This window comes from Mustelus asterias, chromosome 5 (assembly GCF_964213995.1).
Source record: "Mustelus asterias chromosome 5, sMusAst1.hap1.1, whole genome shotgun sequence".
Lineage (NCBI taxonomy): Eukaryota > Metazoa > Chordata > Chondrichthyes > Carcharhiniformes > Triakidae > Mustelus > Mustelus asterias.
The window spans coordinates 141059927-141083012 of NC_135805.1; the positions used below are offsets into that span (position 1 = coordinate 141059927).

The 23086-nt window shown below is 41.6% G+C and overlaps 1 protein-coding gene across 2 annotated transcripts in view; it reads right to left on the reverse strand.

Annotated features, from left to right (window-relative positions):
• Positions 1–23086, reverse strand: part of LOC144493849 (signal-induced proliferation-associated 1-like protein 2) — a 490731-nt gene that overhangs the window by 383565 nt on the left and 84080 nt on the right. The window contains exon 2 of one of the 2 annotated variants that reach the window (XM_078213417.1): positions 17934–18093. The exons of the other annotated variant lie outside the window; for it this stretch is intronic. The gene's annotated coding sequence lies outside the window, so the exon portion shown is untranslated. The remainder of the gene's footprint in view (positions 1–17933; positions 18094–23086) is intronic. 2 annotated transcript variants of the gene reach the window in all.

Below are 23086 nucleotides of genomic sequence, written 5' to 3' on the forward strand. Positions count from 1 at the left end.
GCCTCAACATCGAAAGTACACTGATTGAACTGCTGGGCACTTCTTTCATGCATTACACTCAATTTCATGATTTTAACACAAGCCAAAAGAGGGTTGCAATCACATAGCAGTTGACTAGAGAACATTGGCTGAAGGCCAGGAGTAGGTCACCTATCTTTTCCTAAATTGCTGACCCTCCCCTAATCAAAATCTGGATCTAAAAAGTTTGGTGTGAGAGATGGTTACAGAACATATGGGGATGAAATTATAGAAATGCAATATAAAACTCAGGGTTCGGATGGCATCATTAGAGACATTAATCTTCATATTAGGATGTCATATAGAACAATTGGATTATCATTTCAGACTCGCTCTCTAATATCCAAGATGCTTTCTCACATTTTCTGATCCCTGGTCACATGGTTAATTGGCAATCTGGGGGCCAGATGCATTGTGGTGATGTTAAGCTGAAAACCTGGCTTGTCATTCAAGACCATTGATCAGGTACTTGCTGAGCAGAAAAGATCTAAATAGATACACCCTATTTCAGTTAGCAGACAATTCCTATTGCTGATTAAATTTATCCATACAGCAGCTGCTTGGCTCCTCCCGAGGTAAGGTGAGGTTATCTCAAGCTCTGGAAAACAATTTATTTCTCTTTTTGTCAGCTTTATTTAAAAAAAATACATTCTGTTTTGGTCTCGTGATCCTTCATACATAGTGCCAAATCTGAAGGTAAAGATAGGCAGAGAAGTGCAGAACTAACTGCAAGAAACTTATATTTGAATTAATATTTTGACAAACATTTTCTCGAGTTTTTTTCCCCTTAAGACAGCTAGGTTTTCTGGTGTTAGCTGAGAATGGAAGCCTCATTTAAATGAATCGTCTGGTAGGGCAACAAGAGAATGACACTGGGTGGCCATTGAGATATAGGATGTCAGTTTTCATCACTGCATAGAAAATGGATAAGAAAAAGATGCTGGGAATTGTCAAGAAGATGCAGCTAAAGTTGAAAGACTCCACTGGAAACCACAGTTGCTTTGGCAGCAGACACTTACTATGCAAAGCAGCAAAAACACATGCTACCTCTCAGTACAGATCAACTCCCAGCACTGCATGTGAATATTTATTATGGATGTGCCATATGGACAGCATTAATTGCTGTTAAAACATATTCTTAGACCATTTTCTTCTAATAAGCCTCGTAAATCTATTTTGAAGATTGAAGTTGCCAGTGGCATCGGATCATCCCAGTTTACTTATCTTTGTGAACTAACTAAAAAAATCAAACAACTTTTGAAATACATCAATAGGACCTCTGTCCCAAAAGATCACCCTTTTCAGTACATCGATACTATGATGAGAAGACTCCCTGGTGTAATGATCATTATTTAAGAATGCTGTGAAACTTTAACTTTTCAATTCCAATTTAATTAGTTTGGCAGTATTACCAACTTTTAGCAATCAAAAAAATCATGACACGGGAGCTGGATTACCAATTAACAGTTTGTGTTAATTACCCAATTCCACAGCATATTTAAAGTATTTCCATTTCAGAGTTACAGTTCTTTTTATTTTACAAAACAACCTTCATCTGGAACACCATTAGCTCAGATTTTTATGAACCTAGAAACTACATAAAATGAAGGCATTTTATTGGCAATTGTTTTCCTCTCCCATAGGATGGAGTCTGGATGCCGGACCGCCAGCAGAGAAGGAAACAAAACCCCCATGATGCTGAACATAGATTTACAGCAAAAATAGAGTTGCTTTCCTGTACAAAGTACCACCCCCTCACCACAAAGGTACATATGCACACTCCCAGGTCCCATGTATGCACACACATCTCACCCCTCCACAAATGGGCACACAAAGCACCTCTCCACAGATGGACATACAGACATCACCCCACCATAGATAGATACACACACATATCCCCAACAGCATATGTATACACACAATCCCTGCCTCCCCCACAAGCATGCATAAACACACACATGCCCCTATATGCATGTGCGCACATTCAACTCCATCCCATCCTGCCCCTCCCCCCAACGGTTGCGTAGATACTCAAATATAACCCATCCGAGAGACAGACAGACACATGCATTCCCTAGGCCCAGCTGAAGAAATTGACCTCTGGAAATAAAGCAAAGCATCCCAGTCATTATTTAGTCATTGTCTTCTATACAATGACTAAATATTATTTTAAAAATTTTTTAATTTATAACAATTTAAATAATTAACCTTTTGTTCTTACCACAATGCAGTAAGTTCTCCTTGCCTGCCCTAACGGGTGATTTGACATTATAGTCTATTATTAGTTTGCCCCATCTATTCATTTTAACTTGTAGCTAGAAAGTGATTATCGCTGATAAAGTTGCATTTAAATGCTCATTCCAAGCTGCACTGAATAGGCAGTTATGAACCTTCTCCTTGCATCATTTCAGACGTCATGATGGTGCTCCCACAATGGCACGGTGGCACAGTGGTTAGCACTACTGTCTCACAGCGCCAGGGACCCAGGTTCGATACCCAGCTTGGATCACTATGTGCGGAGTCTGCACATTCTCTCCGTGTCTGCGTGGGTTTCCTCTGGGTGCTCTGGTTTCCTCCTGCAGTCCGAAAGACGTGTTGGTTAGGTGCATTGGCCATGCTAAATTCTCCCTCAGTGTACCTGAACAGATGCTGGAGTGTGGCGACTAGGGGATTTTCACAGTAACTTCATTGTAGTGTTAATGTAAGCCTACTGGTGACACTAATAAATAAGCTTTAAAAAATTTCAGATATTAACACATCCAGCAGCAACGTGACAGCAATGTGTTCAAGTCACGATAGATATCCTATTAAGTAAGGTGTTCTTGGTGGTTAGGTATTAAAACCTGTCCAGCAATACTTAGCTTTGAGATGCATATACATTTCTGCAAGAAAGTGTCTGAAGCCAGTGGTTGGAGTTAACAAAGGAGCTTTGGATACATTCATTTCCTTTTCCCTAGTTTGCTCCATATGCCTATCTTCTCCTATTCATTTTATTCCTAATGCCACTTTCTGGAGACTCTCACTCCCTCAGCCATCCAGCATCAATGTCTTGTGCTTTTCTTCCGCCCACCACTTGCCCAAACACAATACCTCCCTTATTCACCACGCAAATGCCGTGGGGGTTTCAGTCTCACTGCCGGAAAATCAAAGAACATTATTGAGATGCAGGGCTATGCATGTCTCCAATCCAGTTCAAAACTTGTCTCATCCCTAATTTTTATAAAAAGCAAATAAAATTTTCAGTGTAAACAGTTTAAAACAAGGCATAAAGATGAATGCAAGTTAATTAAAAGTTCAAATAGGGCAAACACAAGGGGTAAGATTTTCCGGCCACGCTCGCTCCAAGGTCGGAAATTCCCACCCGAGGTCAACAATTCCCGTGGCGGGCAGGACAGGAAAATTCCGCCCATGATCTGGTCACAAAGGCAACCAAAACAGTATCAAGATAATGTTTATATGTGAAAATAAACACATCAGCCTTCCCCTAATTTAGAACCCTTATTTCCAGTACATCTTTGTCCTTTTCTATAACTACCTTAAATTTTACCAAGTTATGGTCACCATCACCAAAATACTCTCCCACTGACCCCTCTATCACCTGCCCGGCTTCATTCCCAAAACTTAGGTCCAGTACTGTGCCCTTTCTTGTTGGGCTTCCTACGTGCTGGCTCAAAAAAATGCCCCTTCTCAGCATTTCACACATTGACTGTTCAAATGAATATTAGGAAGTTGAAATCCCCTGTGATTATTACTTTATTATTTTTGCACTTTGAGATTTGCCTACATACCTGCTCTTTTATCTCTCCTGGATTATTTGGGGGCCTATAATACACTCCCAGCAACATGCTTGTCCTATTTTTAAGTTCTACCCATATGGCCGCAATTGAGGAGCCTGCTTCGTTATCAGCCCTCTCCACTGCAGTAATTGGCCCCTTGATCAATAATGCACCAACCACCTCTTCTTTTGCACTACCTATCCACCCAGCCCCACCTCCCAGTCTCCTCAGTGCTGCTTCCTCACAGCAGCTGCACCCATTATTTGTGCATCACATAAAATTCTCCCAGTGCCAACTTTTTATTTTTCATTCTAGCTGTAGGAATCTTCATTTTTCTACATTGAGGCTCACATACAGAAAAGTTCACCACAATAAAATAGCATGTGATAACCACCATACATTAGAAATTTAATAAAGCAATAATAATCCAAGGATTTTGCCTCAAAGTTTTAAAAAATACAACTGGCTTTTTAGCAGAAACTTTTAACAGACTCAACTAAATTCTTCATTAAAATGTACAAGTGCTCCCCAAAATAATTTAGAAAAAAGGTGAATAATGTCATTTAGTTCCAGTTAAAATATTTTCAAAGTTTATCTTCTACAAAGGAAAGAACTCCTTATAGAATTCAGCCCAGTAGATCATCACGCTGGAATCAACTAAAGACCATTCAGTGCTAAATAACGAGCTTATCCATCACAGAAAGAACCAAAGACTGGTGATCACATGGAAATGCTTTCATTCTCTGTAGATCTCGAAAGTTTCATGAGCATGAAGACTTCATAGGATCATAGAAACCCTACATTCTATGCCTTATGTACAGTTATGATTAATACACTGGAAATGTAGGACAAGATGAATCTGTCAAGAAACAGAATAATCATCGTAGCAGTAAACCACATTATTGCTAGACTGTTAACATGGGGATGTGAAATCAGCCAGCCAGACATTAATGGATGATTAATTTTCCTCCCTCTCCGACTATTCACCTTCCTTCTACCCAAGAGTTTTTTAATAAACTGCAGCTCGAGTCAGAAGAGAGTCAGCACTCTGCATGTTTTTTTTTCAATGCACAGGCAATTTTCACTCCCTCCACAGCAATGTCAATAGTGTAAATGTAACTTTAACTTATAACCACAGCTAAAATCCTGACAGTGCAAGCTGGAAAACAGCAGAACCAACTCCTGTGGATCAGTACAAACAAGGTGCACTGCTGAGAGCAAAACAAAGCGGCTTAACATCCACTTTTCCCAACATATGCAATGTCCACTAGTCTCACTCCAAATCTCTCTACTCAAAATAAACACATAGATCAGAACTCTCCGGTAGGACAGACAGTCTGTTATGAACTAGGGACATACAGGGGAAAGCTTTATCCCAATGGTTCTACCTTTTATTAAAAAAGTTCTAGGTCTTTTAAATTGAGTGGACTTCTGAATTGGCAAGAATGCTCATCATATTTTTTTAAAAATATGGTCTTCATTGAGGTTTTTTCCTGGAGCCTTTTTTGAAGATAAAAACTTTACTGCAGACAAACTGCCCTTTTAAACGTTGCATAACTGTATATTAATGAATAGGACAGAGGGCCGTTACAACAAGAGATATCCCATTTATATTATGTGATTAAAATGAATAGTACAAACTGCTCTTCAGATAACCAACTCATCATTACACATTTTTGAACTAATCTGTTTTGTGCCAAATGAAGTTTAGGATACATTGATGCCTTTGAACTGGAAAACTCACTCACACAGGTCTGTTAAACGTCTCTTGCATACAAATTCTTAAATTAACTTAATAAATACAGATAACCATGCAGGTCTGAGCCACTGCTGCTCTTCTAAAAAAAATATTCCCATTAACAGGTTTCAAGAAACAAAAAAATTCTGATGTATAATGAAGAACACCATTAAAATAGGAAGTATTGATTATATCAGTACAATATAATTACTGTGACTGCTGTGTTAAAAACATACAACAGAACATGGAGAGAAATTATAACGGAACTGTGTGGATAAGGAGAGACGCCTAATTATTTAATCAATTACCCATCAATAAGCAGATTATTATGTAATACCAGACAACGTCTAAACATATGGGGCCAATGTGCAGAAGCTGGTATTTGAGAAGCTAAATTACTAATTCCTAATTGAAATTTAGCCAAACTGTCAAAACAAATATTACTCTTAGCTTTTTAAAGCCTACCATATGTTTAATCTCACTTCCATGCATTAGCTTTGAAGAACATCCCCCTCCTCCCAGCCCACCATCCCCCACCAACCACCATTTGTCATTTCTGATTGATGCATACCTTCAGTTGTTGTAAAATAATTCACAATGAAAATCCAGCAGGCTCTTTACCAGTCATGCCATAAACTGGGGTCATTTTCTATTGTAGTTCAGGGTTGCCCTGGAAATCCCTATAATGTGGGTAGAGTTCTCGTAGTCGAGAATAGTTTCTGATCCTTCCCTACTACAGAGGGCAAATAGACATAAAAAGAGGGAAGCAATCCAGGATAGCTCATGCATAACACTCTTACGAAAAGTCATCCAGACTCGAAATGTTAGCGGTATTCTCTCTCCACAGATGCTGTCAGACCTGCTGAGATTTTCCAGCATTTTGTGTTTTTGTTTCAGATTCCAGCATCTGCAGTAATGGGTTTTCATTTTAGCTCATGCATTACGACATTGTGGTGTTGGCCAGTAGGTTTGCTTGCCACTCTCCGTTGGACTCAATGTAAAGCATGGAGAGTGACAACTGTTGAAGGCATACATGGAACTTACTTTTAAAACTAGGCTGTGTTACCTCTCGTATTAAAAACCATCCACTCACTTCACCTTGAATGCCTGCCCTCACTCTCATCCAACTACCAAGGGCTAAATGCTCCATTCCCACACTGGCAGGGCTGAAGATGTGGCTCACATGAAATCCATGGTGACTTTTCCGCCCATCCCCAATTTATCTGGAATTTTACTGTGGTGGAAGGAGAGACAGGTGAAGGAGGAGTTAAGCACCCACCCAATCTTGGGCCTATGGAGGTCCTTAAATAGCCAATTAATGGTCACTTAAGGCCTCATTCTACCTCTGCCAATATTTTTTTTGTGGCGGGCAAGAACTATGCCATTGCGGAACACTGTGCAGGCTGGAGTCGGACAAGGGTGGGCCCAGAGGCACTACTCCCTCTATGCTCCCATCGCACTGGCATCATGCCACTGCCATCCCTAACCCGAGACCTGTCCATCAGTTCGTGCTTCTGGCAGTGCTGTTGGGATGACAGAGCTGTTGGCCAACCTGATTGGCTGGCAGAGTAAGGTGTGGAAAAGTCTCACCTCCAGGTGATGAACACTATCCCTAGTGATAAATTGCTATTGAGAGCTGAAGTGGCAGGTTACCCTGACTTACTAAGCAGGTGGGAGCCATGGCATCCTGTAAAATCCAGCCCAGAGTTTAGCTTACTCTCAGTAATTTCTATGTCTTTGTTGACATAAAAAGATTCAAAAAATATTCTGTAGCCACTCTTACATGTGTTGGTATTGATTAGGGCCAGAGCTCCAGTCCACCCCAACAAAAACCCATCTGCCCAAGACAGCCACAAAGCCCAGCCAAGACCACAGTTAGCGCATCCACTGAGTTTTAATAATAAGATTCAAACCATGTAAAAGGAATGTGGGTCTACGAGAGTGATGATGTGGAGATCCGGTGTTGGACTGCAGTCGGCACAGAAAGAAGTCTCACAACACCAGGTTAAAGTCCAACAGGTTTATTTGGTAGCACGGGCTTTTGGAGCGCTGCTCCTTTATCAGGTGAGTGGGAGCTGGGTTCACAAACAGGGCATATATAGACACAAATTCAATTACAAGACAATTGTTGGAATGTGAGTCAGGGGTAACCTGCCACTTCAGCTCTCCATAGCAATTTATCACTAGGGATATAGTGTTAATCACCTGGAGGTGAGACTTTTCCACATCTTACTCTGTCAGCCAATCAGGTTGGCCAACAGCTCTGCCTTCCCAACAGCACTGCCAGGAGCACGAATGGTTGGAACGCGAGTCTTAACAGGTAATCAAGTCTTTACAGGTACAGATAATGCGAGTGGAGAGGGGGTTAAGCACAGGTTAAAGCGGTGTGAATTGTCTCAAGCCAGGACAGTTAGTGAGATTTTGCAAGCCCAGGCAAGTCATGGGGATTACCGATAGTGTGACATGAACCCAAGGTTGAGGCCGTACAAAGACCCACCAATTTCTGTCGCGACACTACTGACTTTTTACAGAAACTCAGCACCCCTGGAGCAGTTGAACCAGGAACACACTGCGTTACAATGGATATCTCGACACGCTACACCAGCATCCCCCACGACGACGACATTGCTGCAACTGCCTCAGTACTCAACACCGACAACTGCCAATCTCCAGATGCAATTCTACAACTCATCCGTTTCATCCTGGACCACAACGTCTTCACCTTCAACAACCAATTCTTCATCCAGACACACGGAACAGCCATGGGGATCAAATTCACACCTCAATATGCCAACATCTTCATGCATAGGTTCCAACAAGACCGCTTCACCACACAGGACCTTCAATCAACGCTATACACTAAATACATTGATGACATTTTCTTCCTTTGGACTCATGGTGAACAATCACTGAAACAACTATATGATGACATCAAGTTCCATCCCACCTTCAGACTCACCACGGACTACTCTCTAGAATTGGTTGCATTCTTGGATCTCCATCAAGGACTGTCACCTCAGCACTTCACTGTACCACAAGCCCACAGATAACCTCACGATGCTCCATTTCTCCAGCTTTCACCCTAAACACGTTAAAGAAGCCATCCCCTACAGACAAGCCCTCTGTATACACAGGATCTGCTCAGATGAGGAGGATCGCAACAGACACCTACAGACCCTGAAAGATGCCTTCGTAAGAACAGGATATGGCGCTCGACTCATCGATCAACAGTTCCGACGCGCCACAGCGAAAAACCGCACCGACCGCCTCAGAAGACAAACACAGGACACAGCAGACAGAGTACCCTACATTGTCCAGTGCTTCCCCGGAGCAGAAAAGCTACAACATCTTCTCTGGAGACTTCAACATGTCATTGAAGAAGACGAACATCTCCCCAAGGCCAACCCCACACCCCCACTACTTGCCTTCAAACAACCACGCAACCTCAAACAGACCATTGTCCGCAGCAAATTGCCCAGCCTTCAGGAGAACAGTGACCACGACACCACACAACCCTGCCACAGCAATATCTGCAAGACTTGCCGGATCATCGACACAGATGCCATCATCTCATGTGAGAGCACCATCCACCATCCTCTTGCAACTCAGCCAACATTGTCTACCTGATACGCTGCAGGAAAGGATGTCCCAAGGCATGGCACATTGGCGAGACCGTGCAGACGCTACGATGATGGATGAATGGACACCGCTCGACAATCACCAGGCAGGAGTGTTCCCTTCCTGTCGGGGAACACTTCAGCAGTCAAGGGCATTCAGCCTCTGATCTTCGGGTAAGCGTTCTCCAAGGCGGCCTTCAAGACGCACAACAACGCAGAATTGCCGAGCAGAAACGGATTGCCAAGTTCGGCACACGAGGACGGCCTCAAAGGGATCTTGAGTTCATGTCACACTATCTGTAACCCCCATAACTTGCCTGGGCTTGCAAAATCTCTCTAACTGTCCCGGCCTGAGACAATTCACATCTCTTTAACCTGTACTTAACTCTCTCTCCATTTGCATTGTCTGAACCTGTAAAAACTTGATTACCTTTTAAGACTCGTGTTCCAACCATTATCTTGTAATTGAGTTTGTGTCTATATATGCCCTGTTTGTGAACCAAATCCTCCACTCACCTGATGAAGGGGCAGCGCTCCGAACACTCGTGCTACCAAATAAATCTGTTGGACTTTAACCTGGTTTGTGAGCCTTCTTACTGTGCCTACAAGAGGAAGATTTATAAACAATGGAGGTGAGAAAAGGAAAGCAAAATGAGGGGAAAAAAAGGTTAATAACAGATGAATGGACGATACTATAGTTTTTCTGTTATCATACACTTTTTCTCCTCAGTGACAAACAATTTGGCTCAGATAGCTTTTCAGAACCAGTAGTGTCAGTTGATCTCTTAAGTGCCTTATTTTTACATGAGATGATTCACACTACTATATATATATTCATTGGCACAATAGCATAACCAAGAGTTCTTTTTCATTCATTCGTGGGATATGGTGTCGCTGTCTGGCCAGCATTTATTGCCCATCTCTAGTTTCCCTTGAAGGCGGTGTTGAACTGCCTTCTTAAATCGCTTCAGTCCATGTTCTGTGGCTTGACCCACATGCCATTAGGGAGGGAATTCCAGCATTTTGACCCAGTTATAATAATAGCTCATTTTTTGACCTGGATAAGATCTCCATGCATTTTGCAAGTGCAACCCTTTTGAATGTTTCAGAGTTAATACTAGATGAGTAGATCAGGCAAGCTCTATTCAAAATGCTTATTCCAGTGCAATAGTTCTAATAAGGTTCACTCATTTCCATCAATACAACTCACCTTTGTGTAGTAAAAATGAATATGCTGTATCTTAATCTTGCTCGACTTCAATAAACAACTCCCGAGTCTGGCTCTTTTGAAGCTTAAGTAGCTTCTCCATTGCAAGTGTGTCCGGCATGCTACTTTTATTCCCAACTATGAAGGTCAAAAATCACCCAACATAACAGGTGTGAAACATTTATACATTATAAATCAATCTCAGAGTGCAGACAGGCCCTTGAACTTATCTTAAAAGTGATTCCTCCAATATTGCAGCACTTGCTCAATGTTCCATTGAAACAGCAGTCTCGAATATATGTTCAAGTCTCTGGAGTGGGACTTGAACCTGCAATCATCTAATGCAGAGGTAAGACCACTAACCACAAGGGTGCACTGACACTTACATTGGAGCAATTGGCTAAAAGGCATTATTTCAATCAACTCGCACTGCTCATTGGTGATGTTACAAGTAGCAGTCCTGACATTAATTTACAGACATGACAGATGAACTTATCAGTTAGTGAGAGGAATGTCTTGTACTTGTGAAAGTTCATCACTTGCAGCAGTTGACCAGATCATTGATACAGCATTAATGATAGTATAACAGATTGCTTCCTTTAGGAATGTCAAAGCTTTTGCTGAAAGAGGTGCATTGGCAAATATGAATTGGACAAACACTGGTACTTTTATTCACAACAAGACTATCTTAAAAAGAGCAGCAAACCATAAACAATCACACAATAGTTCCATTTTGGATCTGACAGAGTAGAATTCTCCTATCCCACCCTTGGAAGATTTGGTGGTGGGCAGGAGCAGAAAATCTAGCGAAAGCCAAGAAGTTGAAAACCCGCCTATATTAAATCGCGTAATAATTCTCCCAATGACAGGTTAATGGTGGGTCGGTATTCCCACTGGCTGGTGGTACAATCGTCATTTGCATCTCTTGAATGATCATTAAAACAGCTCCCCGCCAGCATCTTGTCAGGCCTTTCAATCTTGCGTCACGCCAGCATGAAATTACTTTGGTCTAAAACTTGATTGTTAATGAATGACATGCACATGGTGGTGCTCAGTTCAGAAGAGACTTTAGGGTGAGTGCAGCATTGCCATAGTTCTTATTGATCCACTTCTCTGAATGTGCTGTTCATCACTCTGCCAGGGTAGAATGTTTCCTGCCCTCCATCTCTTTGCTAAGGTGGTCTTCATTCTCAACACCCCGCTGCTAGACCAATGGATCCTCCTGTGTCACAGTCTCAGATCAGTACTGCGCTTGGGGAATACAGGGATCTCCTTCCCCTTGGTGCCTGATACCAGTGTCGGGACAGAACTGCACTGCAATCAAGGTCTGAAGTTTGACTAGGGTTAGAGCGCAAGATGAGGCCAGGTGGGGGGGAATATGTGAAAGGAGGGCTGTTAAAAGTCTAAGGGTGTGAGGGGAGGGGCTCACAACGGCAGGCAGAGGGACAGGAAGGTGAATCAGTAAGAACAACGGAAGGCAGAGGGAAGACAGAGGAGAGGAAAGCTGAATCCCAACAAGACTGCATAAAACATTAATAAAGGGGATCAAAGGGATACAATATCATTTGCTGGAAGGAGATGCATGAAGACTTCAGTTGCAGTGGGTAAATGTCCAAGTGGGGCATGAGCACCTTGCAGGTGATGGGCTCGGGGAGAGGGTCATTGATTCAAGGAACAGACTACCTCTTGAGGCTGCTAGCCTTTTTCCTCTGGGTCGCTAGCATCCTGCGCAATCTGGTAAAGACAAGTGGGGTGGAAAGAGTGGTTGAAGTGTACTGGAGTGCTACTTAAATATGGCACTGGGACCTCTGAACCTAGCAGCTGGCGGGGGGGGGAGGAGGGGGGCGCCGCCGCCACAAATCAGCTGCCTGCCTGCTAGGTGAGTCATGGGGAACTCACCTGTGCATAATGTCAGGAAAACAGAGATAGTTTTAAGTGATCTATATTTGTGCTGTTAAATATTATAAATAACATGTAGGGGTTTAATTTAGTAGTTCTGTGTAAGAAGAGTAAAAATCTAGTTAGATTCATGTTAGACAAAGGTGTTTGAATATGTGGCGGTTTTGGTCAGTTCAAACTATGCTTCCACTGTACTTGGAGAGGTTTATGGCATAAAAGTAAATAAAAACTTGGAGAAACTTGCTTAGCAATGAGGGGAATCTTTAGGGTAGGAAGGCTTTTTGAGATTGTTTTTAAACTGAATTCATAGCAGCTGGCGACAGGCAGCTAGAGAGGAAACATCTCCCTCTGTTTTGCTACAAGAAAAGCCATACAATGAAGCTATGGTTAAGAAAGCCTGTGCCAGAAATTGAAAGACCAGCTGGATAAGGAAACTAAAGAAATGAACGTGTTGTTTCCAGGAAGCCTAAAGTTAAATGAACGAATGAAATGGAGACTAGAACAGATACTGCTCAGTCAAGACAGCTGAAAAGGAGTTGGCTAGTCAGAAACCAGAAAGATATCTGAAGTGGTTCTCAGGGTTGTGATAGCTTACTACAATTTGAGAGACGTCAACTGAAATAATTGTAGAGCAATCGGTGGCTGGAACTCAATGAGTTTGATTAAAAGCCTTCAAAGGTTTGGAATGCATCCCAGGGTACTAAAAGAAACGGCAGAAGTAATAGCAAATGCATTAGTTGTAATTTTATCAAAATTCACTGGACTCTGGGGAGGTGCCAGCTGATTGGAAAACAGCTAATGTAACGCCACTGTTTAAAAAAGGAGGTAGACAAAAGGCGGGTAACTACAGGCCGGTTAGCTTAACATCCGTAGTTGGGAAAATGCTGGAATCTATCATCAAGGAAGAAATAGCAGGACACCTGGAAAAGAATGGTTCAATCATGCAGACGCAGCATGGATTCATGAAGGGAAAGTCATGTTTGACTAATTTACTGAAATTTTTTGAGGATATAATGAGTGCGGTTGACAGAGGGGAACCGGTGGATGTGGTGTATTTAGATTTCCAGAAGGCATTCAATAAGGTGCCTCACAAAAGGTTGCTGCGTAAGATAAAGGTACACGGATTTGGGGGTAAAGTGTTAGCGTGGATTGAGGATTGGCTATCTAACAGAAAGCAGAGAGTCGGAATAAATGGGTGCTTTTCCGGTTGGCAATCAGTGACTAGTGGCATGCCGCAGGGATCGGTGCTGGGGCCTCAACTGTTTACCATATACATAGACGATCTGGAGGAGGGGACCAAGTGTAGAGTAACAAAGTTTGCGGATGTCACAAAGATGAGTGGGAAAGCAAATTGCATGGAGGACACAGAGTCTGCAGAGAGATTTGGATAGGCTAAGTGAGTGGGCAAAGATCTGTTAGATGGAGCATAACGTTGGTAAGTGTGAGGTTATCCACTTTGGAAGGAATAATAGTAAAATGGACTATTATTTTAATGGTGAAAAATTACAACATGCTACTGCGCAGAGGGACCTGGGGGTCCTTGTGCATGAATCACAAAAACTCAGTTTGCAGGTGCACCAGGTAATCAAGAAGGCAAATGGAATGTTGGCCTTTATCGCGAGAGGGATGGAGTATAAAAGCAGGGAGGTCATGCTGCAACTGTACAGGGTACTGGTGAGGCCGCACCTAGAGTACTGTGTACAATTTTGGTCCCCTTATTTAAGAAAGGCTATATTAGCTCTGGAGGGGGTACAGAGAAGGTTCACCAGGTTGATTCCAGAGATGAGGGGGTTAGCTTATGAGGAGAGATTGAGTACACTGGGCCTGTACTCGTTGGAGTTTAGAAGGTTGAGGGGAGATCTTATAGAGACATATAAGATAATGAAGGGGCTAGACAGGGTAGAAGCAGCGAGGTTATTTCCACTTACAATGAAAACAAGAACTAGGGGGCATAGCCTCAAAATATGGGGGAGTCAATTTAGAACAGAGTTGAGGAGGAACTTCTTCTCCCAGAGGGTAGTGAATCTTTGGAATTCTCTGCCCAATGAAGCGGTAGAGGCTACCTCGTTAAATGTGTTTAAGTCACAGATAGATAGATTTTTAACCATTAAGGGAATTAAGGGTTATGGGGAGCGGGCGGGTAAGTGGAACTGAACCCACTATCAGATCAGCCATGATCTTATTGAATGGCGGAGCAGGCTTGAGGGGCTAGATGGCCTACTCCTGCTCCTATTTCTTATGTTCTTATAAAACAAAAGAATCTTAAAGAAAGTTGAAAGTTTAAAACAGCGGAAAGGTAGCTTTGTTTGAAGGATAGTTGGAAAATCTGGAGGTGGATTCTTGATTAAAATAGCTGATGGAAAGCCTTGTGTGAAATAAGATTTTAAAGTGTACCTTTCTAAGAGTGGAGTTTGGAAATACTTAGGAGAAATGGAATTGGCCATTTAGTTTCAAAGCGGGGTGTCATTCTTGAAATCGGTGTACACTTGTGAAACTATGGGAATAGTGAAGGAGTATTGTATTGTGATCAAATTTTACATGTTTAATTCTTTTTCCTTGTTGAAAACTAATTTGGAATCCTGTGGCTCTGTTCCTCCATAATTTAGAAATAAAGTAAGTTACAATCTTCTGAGCTAGGGTTTCATTCTAGGATTTTCCTGTTCAGTAGCAACTCAAACTGGGATCATAATTAGTGACGTCCCAAGCGCAGAATCTGCTGCTGGATTCCCCCCACAGCGGGAAAGATGGCACTGGATCTATCCACCACTGCACTTAGTCGCAATCCTAAAAAAAATTACACACTATAGTTATCAACACACTTTGCTGAAGCTTGATCATCTTCACACCTCGGGGAAACAACCGCTATAGCAAATTAAACAAGTCATCACAATTTGCATACAGTAATGGAAAACTGCTAGAAATTTTAATTTTCAGACATTTTCAAAGGAAATGTACGCCACAGATTTAATGGAACATACAGGTTTGCAACATCAATCCATGCAAAGATAGTTCTTTCAGTTTAAGGTTTCTGCTTCAATATGTTTCACCTGAGGCACAATTACATTATTCACATTGACTTTATACATTAGGTTGGACATTGTAACATGCAGACTTAAACACAAGTGGATTTTGGACTTTATTTCTGTTTTCCACTCAAACTTCTAGAGCTGAACAAGTTTTCTGCACTGCTTGTTTGTGCATTAACCATTAATGGACATTGAGAATACAAAATTAAAAATGTGCACATACATTAAGCCAGTGCAACAGGTGCTTACCTTCATCAGTTAAGTATAATGACTTTAGCTCAGTAAAAAGCAGGGGTTATTTGTACATACATCAGCTTTTACAATTCTAATGAGGTTTTTGTGATGGTGTCACTTTTATTTAAATGCAACTCACTGCATAAAAGAAATTCACATCTTGCTTCTGGTTCTTTTGTCAATTAACCTAAATCTGTTTTCTCTGGTTACTAATTTGTTAGTGGAAACAGTTTCTGCAAATTTACACCATCAAAACTATTGATTATTTTGAACACATTTTTCAAATCTCCCTTAATCTCCTCTGATCTTAAAGAAGTCCCACCTTTCCATATATCTGAAGAGCCTCATCACAGGTATAGCTCTAATAAACCTTCTCTGCTCTAGGTGGTGTCTAGAACTGGACACAATTCTCCACTGAGGCTATCCAGTGATTTAAGAAGGTTCAGAATAAGTTATTTGCTTTTGTACTTTATACCTCGATTGAAAAAGCTAAGGATCCCTTGACAGCCATACGAACTTTGTCCTGCCAGCTTCAAAGCCTTGTGTAAGTGCAGGTTTCTCTGCTCCTGTATCCCTATTAATATACTATTCAATATATATTACCACCTCAGGATTCCACCCAAAATGCATTACAGTGGAACCCTGATTTAACGCGCCCCGATTAAGCACGAATTCAGATATAACGCGATGAATCATTGGACCCTTTTTTTCCCGCTCATGATTGGCAAATTTAGCGCGACCTCGCTTTTCTCGTGATAACATTTTATGGACCCCAACCATTGCGTTATAACGGGGCCACACTGTATTTCATTCACACTCTCTGCAGTAAATTCCATCTGTTTAGTGTCATTCTACCCATTTCATCAGTCTGTCACCCTGAAATCTGTCTACTATCCTCCATACACATTTGCAAACTTGATGCTAAAGCTGATATAATACCCTGTATAACAAATCTCAGGTAATTAATATATAACAAAGAGCAATGGACCAAATAGCAAATCCAGGCAATACCACGGTATACTTCCTTCCTGTCTCAAAAAAACAGTTTGTCTCATAGCCAATTCTGTATTTACACTGGCATTATCTCTTTAACTGCCATCGGCTTTAATTTTGCCAATATTTTATCAAAGATCTGTGCACCATTTACAACGCACAAGTCAGAAGTGTGATGGAATACTCTCCACTTGCCCAGATGTGTAGCTCCAACAAAATTCAAGAAGCTGGATACCATCCAGGTCAAAGCAGCCTGTTTGATTGACACCCCATCCACTACCTTAAATTTTAATTCCCTCCACCACCAATGCACAACGGAAGTAGTGCAATCATCTACAAGACACACTGCAGGAACTTACTGAGGTTCCTTCAGCAGCAGCCTCCGAACCAGTGACCCATACCATCAAAGAACAAGAATTGGAGGGAACACCACCACCTGCAAGTTCCCTCCAAGCCACACACCACCCTGACTTGGAACTATAATCGTTGTTCCTTCACTGTTGCCGAATCGAAATCCTGGAACTCCCTACCTAACATCACAGTGTGCACATCTACACCTCATGGACTGGTGCAGTTCAAAGCTCAAGGGCAATTAGGGATGGGCAATAAACGCTGGCCTAGCTAGCGACACCCACCCATGAAAGAATAAAGGGGGGAATAATTATCAACTGTACTGTGTCTTTATCATCTCCATTCTAAAATAAGTTTGTCAGATATTATTTGCGCAGTAAATGACAATTGATATAATTTGTCAGTCATAACTTTCTAAGTGAACATTAATTTTGCCCCAAATTATGATCTCTAAGTTTTCTCACCATAAATTGAGGGTAATTTTAATGTGTACTATTACAGTAAACTGGGCGACACGGAGGCACAGTGGTTGTCATTGCTTCTTCACAGCGCCAGGGCCCCGGGTTCGATTCCCGGCTTGGGTTTCCTCCGGATGTTCCGGTTTCCTCCCACAGTCCAAAGATATGCAGGTTAGGTGGATTGGCCATGCTAAATTGCCCCTTAGTGTCAGGGGACTAGCTCGGGTAAATGAACAGGATTGTCGGGACAGGGCCTGAGTGGGATTATGATCGGTGCAAACTCGATAGGCTGATTGGCCTCCTTTTGCACAGTAGGATTCTGAGTGAGTGTAAAAGTTAACAACTTCCTATTTTTGGCTCAGTAGAACAAACCGAATTCAGATGATGCATCGCAATTTGGCTCCCGAGGTATTGCTGAATTCATTTGACAGTGAGGAATTAAAGGTCATGCTCATTAGTGCATATTTTTGGTATAAAAGGTGAAATAAAACATTTCAAATCATATTTCAGGGAACTTTTCTATGGCTCACCAGACTATATGCAAGAGCAACATTGATGAATTGGATTAGCTATTCCAGGACACATTTCCCATGATTTCAGCTACTTAGTGTCTTACCCACTTGCTGACGATCTGAAATCTCACTTGTGCTGTTCAAACTTCACCTCCTACTGCCCAGCATCAAAGAAATGTCGGTCTCAGTCATAGGGAAGTTGGTGGCACAAATCATTGCACCCTCATGATCACAAAACATGTGGAAGCACAAATTGCACAAGACCTGCAAGGAGAGGAAAACCGTAAGATTACATCAAAATTTTGCATTTTTCTACTTTATGTGCTAATCCACTTTGCAAAGTCATTATTGAAAATATTTATTTCTGATCTACCATGGATATGTAATTCTCCAGCAGCTCTACAGCCAAAACAGATGCTTCCTTTTCCCCTACTGAAATTTCAACTGATAATTTTCACAGGTACATTTGAAGTTGAAATAATTTGAGGAATATACGTCCAAGACTTAGAGCTCACGTTTAAAAACACGTCAAAAGGCAATCAATCTGCTAAGGAAACAAGGGAAAAGGGAATACATATTCACAAACGGCAATATTTTAAACAACAGGGCTATGACTATGAAAAATTCAAGAACAACTTGCATTTATTTCACGCCTTTCACATAATAAAATGCCCTAAGGCACTTCGCAAGAGCATCATCATCACAGCATGGCTAGTCTACTTAACCTGCACATCTTTAGACTGTGGGAGGAAACCCCCCATGCAGACATGGGGAGAACTTGCAAACACCACATAGACAGCCACCCAAGGCTGAAATTGAACTTGGTTCCTGGCACTGAGGCATCAGTACTAACCACAGTGCCAACATGCCAGCCATGAGATTAACCTTAACACAATTAAATCTCAAGACTTAGTTAAGCAAACTTAAAATTAAAAATTTCCAAACAAAAACCCTACAAGACCACCAAAATAAATGACTTGTATTGACCAACTTAGTTGGCAGTTTCAGTGAAGAAAATTATTCTGATGCAATCAACTATAATAAGCTCATCCATGGTCATGGAGATATGCAGTGGAGCAATGATAGCTGATCCACAGGCAAAGGATCAGCACAGGGAGGGTGCATTGGATAAGGAAAAAAATTGGCAAGGTTATTTCCAGTGGGCACATTTGGTGGCAGAAGTTGGATGGAGCAGTTAGGGTTGCTGCTCATAAGGATGCAGTAATTTGCGTGTCAATGGAATGCTCCAAAGATGCCTAAACCAACACAAATAGAAGTTGTCAGCCTAAGAGGTAGGCAAATGTTATATGACAGTGAGAAAGTAGGAATACTGAAGGCTGTTGAAGGGTTGGTAAAAGATTCAGGAAGACTGATTACCATGCAAGAAAAGAGCCAGGAAAACAGGAGATAGGGATCTGGAAAGGATAAGGAGAAAAATATATAGAAAGTGGCAGAATAATATGGAACAGCAAGTGACAGTTTCAGGTACAGAGCAGCAGCCAAAATAAGGACACAAAAGGCGACAGTTCCAAGATGTTGGAATGTCTGTGACCCAGACCCAGCACAATTATCAGCACTCAATACATTCAGGTTCAAAGATTAAATGTCATTGAATTTAACACCATCACCTATTAAAACTTAATATATTGAAACTGCTACAGATTTTTTTTTTAAAAACCACATTGGAAACATTTGTTGTTTACTCCTAGCTGCTCATGAGAAAGTTATGGTGAGTTGCCTTCCTGAATGACTGTAGTCATCTGATGTAGGTGCACCCATAGTGCAGTTTAGAAGGAAGTTCCAGGTTTTTGACACAATGACAGTGAAGGAATGGTAATATAGCTCCAAATCAGGATTGGCAAGAAAATTGCAGGTGGCGGTGGTCACATGCACCTGCTACCTGGTCTTTTTTGGGAGTAGAGGTTGTAGATTTTGGATGGTGCCTTCCATACAAAGTTGAAGCAGGAATGGGCCAGTCAGTCTCTTGAGTCTGCTCCTCTATTCAATAAGATCACAGTTGACTCCCTTTTGTTAAACAAGCATCCATCCACCTACCTCTACCATAACAATATCCAATGACCAAGTCTCCACCTCTCTCTGGGATTCCAAAGAATCATGATCCTCAAGAGAAGAAAATTCTCCCCATCTCAATCTTAAATGGGTGACTTCTTATTTGTAATGTCATAGAACCATAGAACATTACAGCACAGAAACAGGCCTTTTAGTCCTTCTTGGCTGTGTCGAACCATTTTTCTGCCTAGTCCCACTGACCTGCACCTGGACCATATCCCTCCACACCCCTCTCATCCATGTACCTGTCCAAGTTTTTCTTAAATGCTTCATCTGGCAGCTCATTCCACACTCCCACCACTCTCTGCGTGAAGAAGCCCCCCCCTAATATTCCCTTTAAACTTTTCCCCCTTCACCCTTAATCCATGTCCTCTAGTTTTTTTTCTCCCCTAGCCTCAGTGGAAAAAGCCTGCTTGCATTCACTCTATCTATACCCATCATAATTTTATACACCTCTATCAAATCTCCCCTCATTCTTCTACACTCCAGGGAATTAAGTCCTAACCTATTCAACCTTTCTCTGTAACTCAGTTTCTCAAGTCCCGGCAACATCCTTGTAAACCGTCTCTGTACTCTTTCAACCTTATTAATATCCTTCCTGTAATTAGGTGACCAAAACTGCACACAATACTCTAAATTCGGCCTCACCAATGTCTTATACGACCTCAGCATAACATGCCAACTCTTATACTCAATACTTTGATTTATAAAGGCCAATGTACCAAAAGCACTCTTTACGACCCTAACTACCTGTGACGCCACTTTTAGGGAATTATGTATCTGTATTCCCAGATCCCTCTGTTCTACTGTACTCTTCAGTGTCCTACCATTTACCTTGTATGTTCTACCTTGGTTTGTCCTTCCAAAGTGCAATACCTCACACTTGCCTGCATTAAACTCCATCTGCCATTTTTCAGCCCATTTTTCTAGCTGGTCCAAATCCCTCTGCAAGCTTTGAAAACCTTCCTCACCTCTCCACTACACCTCCAATCTTTGTATCATCAGCAAATTTGCTGATTCAATTTACCACATTATCATCCAGATCATTGATATAGATGACAAACAACAATGGATCCAGCACTGATCCCTGTGGCACACCACTAGTCACAGGCCTCCACTCAGAGAAGCAATCCTCCACTACCATTCTCTGGCTTCTTCCATTGAGTCAATGTCTAATCCAATTTACTACCTCTCCATGTATACCTAGTGACTGAACCTTCCTAACTAACCTCCCATGCGGGACCTTGTCAAAGGCCTTACTGAAGTCCATGTAGACAATATCCACTGCCTTCCCTTCATCCACTTTCCTGGTAACCTCCTTGAAAAACTCTAATAGATTGGTTAAACATGACCTACCACGCACAAAGCCATGTTGACTCTCCCTAATAAGTCCCTGTCTATCCAAATATTTGTAGATCCTATCTCTTAGTACTCCTTCCAATAATTTACCTACTACTGACGTCAAACTTACCGGCCTATAATTTCCCACATTACTTTTTGAGCCTTTTTAAACAATGGAACAACATGAGCTATCCTCCAATCATCCGGAACCTCACCTGTGGATACCGACATTTTAAATATATCTGCCAGGGCCCCTGCAATTTCAACACTAGCCTCCTTCAAGGTCCGAGGGAATACCCTGTCCGGTCCTGGGGATTTAATCTACTCTGATTTGCCTCAAGACAGCAAACACCTCCTCCCCTTTAATCTGTATAGGTTCCATGACCTCCCTACTTGTTTGCCTTATTTTCATAGACTCCATGCCAGTTTCCTTAGTAAATACGGATGCAAAAAACCCATTTAATATCTCCCCCATTTCTTTTGGTTCCATACATAGCCGACCACTCTGATCTTCAAGAGGACCAATTTTATCCCTTACCATCCTTTTGCTCTTAATATACCTGTAGAAGCTCTTAGGATTATCCTTCACCTTGTCTGCCAAAGCAACCTCATGTCTTCTTTTAGCTCTCCTGATTTCTTTCTTAAGTAGTTTCTTGCACTTTTTATATTCCTCAAGCATCTTATTTGCTCCCTGTTGCCTCTACATGTCATACATCTCTCTCTTCTTCTTTATCAGAGTTCAAATATCCCTCGAGAACCAAGGTTCCTTATTCTTATTCACTTTGCCTTTAATCCTGACAGGAACATACAAACTCTGCACTCTCAAAATTTCTCCTTTGAAGGCCTCCCACTTACCAATCACATCCTTGCCAGAGAACAACCTGTCCCAATCCACGCTTTTTAGATCCTTTCTCATTTCTTCAAATTTGGCTTTTTTCCAGTTTAGAACCTCAACCCGAGGACCAGATCTATCTTTATCCATGATCAAGTTGAAACTAATGGCGTTATGATCACTGGAACCAAAGTGTTCCCCTACACACACTTCCGTCACTTGTCCTAACTCGTTTCCTAATAGGAGATCTAATATTGCATCCTCTCTAGTTGGTACCTCTATATATTGATTTAGAAAATTTTCCTGAACACATTTTACAAACTCTAACCCGTCTAGACCTTTAACAGTATGGGAGTCCCAATCTATATGTGGAAAATTAAAATCCCCTACTATCACAACTGTCGTGTTCCTTGTTCTGGACTCTCCTACAAGGGACAACATTCTTCAGTATCCACCCTGTCAAGCCCCCTCAGGATCTTAAATGTTTCAATAAGACCACCTCTCATTCTTCTAAACTCCAATGGATACAGGCCCAACCTATCCGATCTTCCCTCATAACATAATCCTTCAATTCAGCAATCTTTCCAGTAGATCTCTGAACTGTTAACACTTTCTTAATAAGGAGGCTAAAATTGTGCAGTCCCCCAGATGTTGTCTCACCAATGCCATGTATAACTGCCTCAAAACATTCCTAATTTTATATTCCTGTCTCCTTGCAATAAACAACAACATTCCATTTGCTTTCCTAATTATTTGATGTTTCTGTATAGTAACTGTTTGTGATTCATGTACCAAGATGCCCAGATCCCTCGGTGCTTCTTAATCTTGCTCCATTTAATATTCTGCTTTTCTATTTTTCCTGCTAAAGTGACAAATTCTCATTTTTCCACATTAAACTCCATCTGACAAATTTTTGCCCGTTTACTTAACCTACTCCCCTTAACAGACTCGTGTGTTCTTCACAACTCACTTTCCTACCTATCTTTGTCTCAGAAGTAAATTTAACAACCATAC